General features: G+C 35.5%; 1 long non-coding RNA gene across 1 annotated transcript; it reads right to left on the bottom strand.

Moving 5' to 3' along the window:
* Positions 1-1,095: 1,095 nt before the first annotated feature.
* On the bottom strand, positions 1,096-8,876 carry LOC108528172 (uncharacterized). The gene is made up of 3 exons (XR_001885042.1): positions 8,840-8,876; positions 6,820-7,007; positions 1,096-1,178 (listed from the first exon to the last, which is right to left on the bottom strand). It is a non-coding gene; the product is annotated as an uncharacterized LOC108528172 (long non-coding RNA).
* Between the last annotated feature and the right edge of the window lie 78 nt (positions 8,877-8,954).

The raw sequence follows: 8,954 nt of genomic DNA, 5'->3' as shown, positions 1-8,954 counted from the left end.
GGAGGCATGGGGAGAGAGGAGGGCAGTTTTTAAATTTCAGATGTTTCCAGTGTTTGCGAATCAGTATCACTGCCCTCAACAGACCCTATGCACGTTGTGGACAGGGATTAGTATTTCCCTGGCTTTACGGATTAGATCTGAAAGAGGTATACTTTACTGAATTTGTGTTACTTTCCAATTCTGATTTATTAAAACAAAGTGAAAACATATACTTAGCTGTTTAGGAATTATATTATTGATCCTTTCCCAAAAACCTTTATTTACATCCCAAGAATTGTATAAACATTGTTTATCAGAAAAGGGGAGAATGTATTCGAAAGATACTTAGGAAATATTTTTAAAGAAGCTTTCAAATCCAGTTCTTTAAGTAAAAATCAATAACAGGTCTGATACTAAAGGTATTCAGTGATTTACATATAAACATTTTACAATAAAAACATCACCTAGGACTACCTCAGTGTAACAATTCATTATTAAAAATGAATGTAAGAAAACTGTTTTAGCATATGGTATTTTTGAATTACAAACATGTACTTTAGGGTTGAATGTCTTAGAGGAATGAGAGAAAAAGTTAGTCTCACATGCATAGGCTGATGATAGAAGAAGACAGAAAGGATGCAATTAAATGTAAAGTAAATATATACTTTGTTTTCTTAAAGATGAAGCAAGTGTTTAAAACTGTGGTAGATCTTTTAATCTGTTGCTATGCCAACAGAAAAATTTTAAATGGATCCAAGAAATGGGACAATTTTCAGGAATATAAGCACAACCTATTTCAGATGAGTAAAACCGAATTCATATTATCCCCCCAAGGGGATAGAGTCTTGAGGGAATTAGTGCAGAATTAATTGCTCAGGTTTCTCCCCCAAACCACAGCAGTCATAAGGCATAGAATCTCACGCTATATTTTTCTGATATCTAGACCTGGATTTAGGTTAAACTTTTCAGGATTGTGGGAAACGCTGTCCCCAGTTTGTAGCTAGCAGGACAGCATGTTTCTACCATTTTAAGACTGATTAACACACACAAGAGACAAAAGTCCATAAATCGTGACCTGTATTTCTTAGACAATACTGAGATGATATAGCGTTCAAATATAAAAACATCTTAATAAAATACATCTCATATGCAAATTACCAGCATGCTTTTTGAGTCAGACAAAGACAGGCATTATTTTCCTGGAAAAAAACAAAAAAAAAAACAAAGATTAAAATGAAGGATGACCTGAAATCTATAACTTACGGAAAACAGAAATTATAAATTTGCTCAAATTTTATTCATATAAGATAGTATTTTAACTATACATTGATCGACTTCTTCACAGTTTTCTCGCAAGTAAATATAAGCAAGCATTTCTTTTTTTGAGAGAAAGTTGTTTTGTTTCTATTGTAAAAATACATTTCTGAAAATATTTTAATACATCCAGAGAGTCTTTCCTTAGCTTTACAGCAAGGCAGGAATAGATTGTCTCAGCAAAATAAAGATGAAAATTTAGTTCAACTGCCTTTCCTGAAGGTATTTCTGTAAAGAAAGAAATAGATAATTCATAGTAATTAAAAAGTATTTTCAATTAAATGCTTGTCTGTATGGGTGAGTCTGCCTTATTGCCTATGAGAGAAAAAACACCTACTTCAGCTTCTTTTCAAATGTTTATTTTTAAATGACTTAATTATCAAATGGTGCCACTATGAACAACAATTTCTTATCATATTTTTTATTTTACACTGAAGATGAGAAAACATCTGAAACTGGGTAGCATAAGGGGAACAGTGGCATTCTTTTTTTCCACTAGGTTTCTATCATCTATCTTTAGGTTTTGCTTTATTTTTTAAATATGTGGAGCTGAGCTGATCCACAAATACACTGTTTGAGCTCATCTTTAAATCCTGAGCATATTCACAGAGAGGAAGATTGCCTGTTGGCTACTGGGTATCACCCAGTTTCACTTTGTCTTTGTTTTCTGAAGAGCGTGCCTCTACTCTTACTTACATTAATATTACGTAATAAATGACAGCCTTTATCATTACATTAGCACTCTTTAGCAGTCAGCTAAAGTAACTGCATTTGTCTAAGAAATGTGAGCTCCAGTTACATTTATTTCTGTATTTAATGTATACCATTTATTGGACTATCCGGATATCACATGGTACAGTTGTAGCCTACACTAGTTACCAAAAAAAAAAAAAAAATAGGGGATTTGGTGAATATACACAATCATCGTATCCTTAAACGTCCCTGATTGTCTAGTTCTATGTCACAAACTGTGTACCCAAACAAAACAGGACAACAGATGCATTTTGGAAGATGTTCATGAGTGTGGTTGAATACACACAGAAAAATCTGATTTACACTAATGGCATTCAAACTTTTTAACAGAGAATTTCCTCAAATAGAACCTTTCTGTGCAGAGTCCAACATACAACATAGATAATCAAACAACAATGACCCTCCCTCTTGATTCTTCCGGCCCCCAACTTACCTCCAAGAATCCTAGCACACTGCTGAGGATAGCTTGGAAGACCACTGGCTTTAATTTTCATCATATTCTTTCATCATATTTTTTCAAAGTTTGCCCTTTCACTAAGGAGTACTACATATTTCAGTCTGTAAAGATTTGGACACTCCTTCACCATCTCAGTTACAGTAGTCATGATTTTTCTGGATTTTCTATCTTTATCTCAACTTTTCTATACCTCCATTTTCTCATCTGTAAAATGGAGATCATAGTAGTACGGAACATACAATATTATATTGATGCATTTGTTATATAATTTACATAATTAATATTTTAATATAATATAAAGATATTAAATAGTTGTACAATAAAATATATTTTATTTACATAAAAAGTTCTTTGGACAATAAGCAGTAAAGCATTTATCAAATTAAAAAATTGCTTATATGAAAATGATGTGGTTTTATCAGTGTGGAAGCAATGTTTGTGTGTGGGGGGGGGAGGACAGAGGAGAGAGAGAGAGACAAAGTCTCTCTCTGTCACCCACGCTGCAGTGCAGTGGCACAATTACAGCTCACTTCAGCTCTCTGCATCTCTCCAGGCTCAGGTGATCCTCCCATCTCAGCCTCCTGAGTAGTTGGGACCACAGGCAAATGCAACCACACCCAGATAACTTTTGTATTTTTTGCAGAGACAGGATTTCATTATGCTGCCCAGGCTGGTCTTGAACTCCTGAGCTTGAGCAATCCTCCTGCCTCAGCCTCTCAAAGTGCTGGGAGTACAGATATGACCCACTGTGCCCAGCTGCAACATTTTTTTACAAAAGGCCAAAATGTTGTTTTCTACTGTGTTTGCAATTTTGTTTGTGTAGACCAGTTCATATTCTGTTGATTTCCAAGATGGAATTATATCAATGCTAAGTGAAAGTATTCAGGAAATAATAATAGTTCACGAGCTTTCATTTTCCAAAAATGGACATAGGGGCTCAGCTACACATACGAAGATATCTGGGGTTCTTTTTTTCCTCACTCTTGCCCCCAGCCAATCTCATTTGCCACTCAGTCGCATACAGTACACTGTAGCTTGTTCTCATCAGCTGGGTCTGTTAGAACCCTGAGGAGTTTAATATCATCTCTAAACCTGGTGATTTCATTGTTTACTTTCAGAACATTTATAGCATGTTAAATATGGCAGCAGCCCCAGGCCTTCAGAGACGCCTGTGTTTTTACTTCCGTCTCCGACATTTTGTTTACTTTGTGTCCTTTAATGAGGACTGGAATCGTGATTGGCTTAACTCTTAAAGATGCTCCTAAGGATCTTTTTCTTGGGAATGAAGAGGAAGGAAGAAAATAATTTGTATAAAAATTCCTTAGAGGATTAGATATCTAGAGAAACATGAAGGAAAGAAAAAAATTAAATACATGAAAGCAAAGGGCCCCAATCCAGAATTAGGGCAAGTGCTCAGCTGCCAGAGATATCAGATTGTCTTTACTCCTTGGGTTTTTTGTCATAAAATACAGTTTTGTTTTGTTTTTTTCTGTCCTTACTAGACCTAAATGCCGCTCAGGGTATCCTTCATTTAATGGCAAAGACAATTCAGACCACGGAACTGAGACCTTGAGGAATTCGTGATTAAAATCTAAGTTGTATGTAAGAACATACAATACACTATTCGAATTTTGAGGCTTTCACACCAAAATCATATTCCCTCAAATTTCCTAACTGGATCATTGACTTGGTATCTTGAGTATTTCAAACAGGAACTCTTCATATTTTTTCTATTCACTTTAGGGGTAAAAAAAATAAAAACACAACAAACTTTTCAAAGTAACATATCCTTCCACTTTAATGTGCTTTAAAAAACTGTTTTCTTTAAATATTGTTGTTTGAAAAAGACATCCATTATTTAATAGTCAGAATGGGAATTGATAGAAAACATTCTAAATTAGGTGGGTTACATTTTGCTTAAGGAGAAGTGAGAGTAAAGCCTACAAAGGTTGCTTTTCTTACTACATTCTGGCTGTCTGAAGTCATTGTGTGGAAGCACAAAAATCTTACGTAATAATTTGAAGCATACAATTTAATTCTTTAATTCAACAGATGTTTATTAAACACCTAATATGTGAAAGTTGCTGTGCTAGATGTTATACCAGACTCTCTGGGAGGTGCAACAATGTAAAACTCATTCTTGATAGGATTCCCTCAAGGAACATACCATCTAGTGAAGAAAATGTCACATGTTCATGAATAACTATAGTAATAATGTCTACAGCTTATTGAGGGCTATATCCTAACTGCCTTACCTATATCAATGCACTGAATCTCCACTACAACCTTAAGGTTTATAGATGAGGAAGGAAACCGAGGCACAAAGAAGTTAAGTGACTTGTCCAAAAACCACAGTCTTATTAGTAATAGAGTCAAGATCCAACCCAAGTCATCTGGCGCCCAAGTCCACGTTCGGAGCTACTATACTTTTCTATTCTGTCATACAAAAATATATGTTTTAAGTGTCAAATGAGAATTCAAGAGAGCAATGATAATTAGGAAAGAATACTAATAATCAGGAGCCCATGGGAAAATATTTCTCACCTGAGTACGCTAAGTCATGTTACAGGAGTTTGCATGAAGCCCACAGAAGTTTGCTTTTCCTTGTCATTCTTGGTCAAGGTATTATATTCTGATTATCTCAGTCAGTGCAACAATAATATCCTATGTTTACAGAGTAGTTCATTTTCATTGACCAAACATAGGAATTATTATTTCCATTTTATCAAAATTTAAAGTATTTTTCCAAAGTTCCACAATAAGTAAGATGCGAGTAAAATACCAAAAGCGAATGTTGAGTTGGACCATAAAACACTAATAGTATTTCAATAAGTAAAACTGTGGTGGAATGCTAGGTAAATATTGAACAAAGCACAAAAATGCAAGAGCAGAAAGGGTAAAAATGTGCAGGAGGAAGTAGTGTGTAGTCTTTGGCGGGGATGTAGGATTCATTAAGCAATAAGATATTGGCTTTGCTTTCACAAATGTTCACTTTATCATGCTGGTAATTATCTTCCTGAGAAAAAATGCAACAAGCACCAGAAAATATGAGGCTGCAGCTCTGGAGGGTTGTGGGTGCTGGCAGTGAAGAGTAGATATCATCATGTAGAAGTGATCATTGGAACTGTGGGAATACACCAAATTACTACTGGAGGGAAAGATCTAGGGCTACGTGGGGAGGTGAGGGAACACGACATCTGTAGGACAGGAGAAGGAAGAAAACTGACTGAAATAGAGAAGACATAGTCATAAAGTCAGAAAATAGAATGTGATAGCATTATCTAAGAAGGCAAGAAAAGATCTTAATGACTGGATAGCCAAAATGTCAAAAGCTACATTTTTTAGCGCACGAAAAAGAAACATCATGTGCTTTTAAAGACATACAAAAAACAAAAATTCTATCCACATTGATTCTTTAAATGTCAGTTACTTAGTCATACAACCTATCCTGGGAAATAACACCATAAAACATTATCAAAAAGTGCATATGGACTTGGAGTGGTCCCTAGTGAGGAAAAAAATTAAAACAGGTTTGTATTTACTGAAAACTATTATTAAAATTTTATAGAATGCTGAGGATATTAATACTTTGTTTTCCCCAATACACACCTGAGAATTTAAAAAGGAAACAAATATCTTCTTTACAAATACAGCATAAGTCTTTATAGTAGTACGTCATGTGACATGGCTTCATTTAATCAAATGTAGGTCCTGGTGCATGTGCAGATAGATGCACATACTAAAGTTCCACATCCAGATAATTTCCAGGAGTGAGTAAAAATCACCGTAGTAATGAACCATTAGCCCAGCCCTCTCAATGCATCTTTTCAACAAAATGTGCACTTTGCCAAATAAAAAATTTTAAAAATTTAAATTAAAAAAGCTGTGGGCCAATTGTCTTCAGAGTTTCTGGTTTCTCTCCAACTCAGACACATTCATCCTATCACCCTAATGACTCACCCAGTCCTTCGCAATTTTAACACACATATCATACCCCAGATATTAAAATTATACTTCCTGAGTTCAATAAAATGTACTGAAAGCAAAATTAAAGTACACTAATTGTGTTTTTAAAATAAGATACATCTGATTTTAAAACAATAATCTTGCTCTTTCCTCATGCAAAACCAAAATGCTACTCCCAAAAGAGACCGCCTTTCTCTCTGTCCTGCTTAGCACCCTTTCCCTCCTTTTTCCTGCCTCTGTTTTTCTGCCTTTGTTATTCTCTGTAAAACTGAATATATATATCACATTGATATTTCTTGTTAATGATAGCAACATATATCCTGGAGGGTTTTGCAGCTAGCCTGTCTCACCTGTGGCAGTCGTAGGTAAATCTGATTGGGATTTCTATACCCATCTAAATAGATCCTTTCTCATCTTGCCCCTAGGCCTCTGAGCTGTGGGATCCAATCTGTGGTGTGTTCCGATGCTACTCAGTGATAAGGCAGGAGCAAGATTAGATGTGTTCTGAACCGTATTCATGTTCTCTCTTTTTAGTTGCCTAGGAGAAGGAAGAAATCTTCAGAAAAATATTTTAGAAAATCTTTTCTGAATTGATATGTAGTGCATTTCTCCTTTTTTATACAAGGTGACAGCGTGTGTGAGATGTAAAGATGAGTTTGCTCAGGCAATTACCCCTTGTTGATAGCAGATTATTTCCTCTGGCAACTCGAAAATAACTTGTTGGTATATAAGTTACTGCTGTTCTGGGGATGTAGTAATTTACTCTCCTGCCTTTTTTATGAGCACATTTATTTTAATCAGTAGAGTTCAGAATAGCTCTTTTTCATCTAACTCCATCTCTTTTGGAGTTATGCACCTTCTAACACATAATGAAGGAAGGTCCTTTTGCGCACACAGGAGAAAACAGGTATGATATATTGCTGGAAAAATGGTCTTTGCACAGGAAATCATACCCCATGATCTTTTTTTTTTCCATGTTAAAAACACAACATTTATTCTCCACAGCTCCAGCCCAAATTATTTTTCAGATGAAAACAATGAAAACCTCACCAAGTAACTCACAATTATCTTTCATTGTGGGGACTGATAACATGGAATAGTTACACATGTAGGATGAAGAAGAACATGAAAGAATTCAGGTCAGCAAAACCTATACAACTGTTAAGAAATATTGCAGGTTATATACTTCACTGAATGCCTGTAAGATAAAAGCAAGCCAGAGAGTTTAACTCCCTCACCATTTTGCAGATGAAGTAAAGGGTCCAGAAAAGAAAGACACTTTCCCGTGGCACCCAGGAACTTTGATGGGGACCAAACAAATACTGTGATTAAGGTCCTTCACCTCTCCCATTGGCTCCTAGCCATCCCCTCACAGAACTCTTGCTATTTCTAAAGAAGTATAGAGAAAGAAAAATTCATTTTCTAACATTAATCCCTGGTTGGCTAAGCCTTGGTTACTCCACATGTGTTACTTATCATGAAAGTTCAGTATGTGATAAAGAGGTGGATCATTTAATTTTCTCCAGTACATAATAGCAATGACAAGATGAGTGACTTCACCACTTGGATCTTTTCTAGAAAAGGGCAAAGTTTGGCTGATGGAGCATAAACACCAAAACCTGAGAGCCTGTATTCTTGACAATCTCTACTTCTGACCACTTAGATTCTTGTTACTCCGTTCTCCCAGTCATAAAACCTAGACTAGGCAGTAACTTTCCTCTCATCATGAGGATTATTAATAGGACAAAGGAAGACTATGGATGTGGAAGAATCTGGCTTTCTTGAAAATTCAGGGACTGTCATTTGAAAGCATTACTTCTTTGTGCTTCTTCCATAGAATGTTTTCATTTAAGTGAAAGCAGAATATCAGAAATAATTTTGTGTTGAGAAAAAAATAGGAAAAAGAGCAAAGACAAGAACTGCAAGATTATTTTAAAATATTTCTGTGATTTTTTTATAAAGATCATATCTGGGCAAATCAGTAGGAAAAGTAAAATCAACTGTCCTAATTCATAGAGCCAATGCAACACAAGTTCACATCAGTCCACATTGTGAACTGTGTCTGTGCATTAAATATATTAATAATTGAACAGTACAACAGGAAAAGTTTTAAGGGTTTTTTTCAAGTAAAAGTTCTCTTCTAGGCCTAACACTAAATTCAGCAAATTTTCTTTCCATACCTAAGGTAGTTGTCCAAATCTGTGCTGAAGTAGAAATGCATGGCATATATTTTTAACATTTTAAAAGTAGTGAGTTTGCAGATCTACTTTTCTTAACAAATTGTAACCAAACCTAGAAATACACACTAAATAGGTGCTCAATCCTCTATGAACTCTCTTCCAATAAAAAGGGGAGACTGGAGGCACACACCTGTAATCCCAGCTATTTGGGAGGCTGAGGCAGGAGGATTGCTTGAGCCCAGGAGTTCTTGAGCCGGCCTTGGCAGCATAGTGAGATCCATCCTTGAAAAAAAAAAACAGAAATT

Source organism: Rhinopithecus bieti, unplaced genomic scaffold (assembly GCF_001698545.2).
Source record: "Rhinopithecus bieti isolate Rb0 unplaced genomic scaffold, ASM169854v2 scaffold_5026, whole genome shotgun sequence".
NCBI lineage: Eukaryota > Metazoa > Chordata > Mammalia > Primates > Cercopithecidae > Rhinopithecus > Rhinopithecus bieti.
The sequence above is the reverse complement of the archived record's forward strand: the minus strand, read 5'-3'. Positions and strand labels throughout refer to the sequence as shown.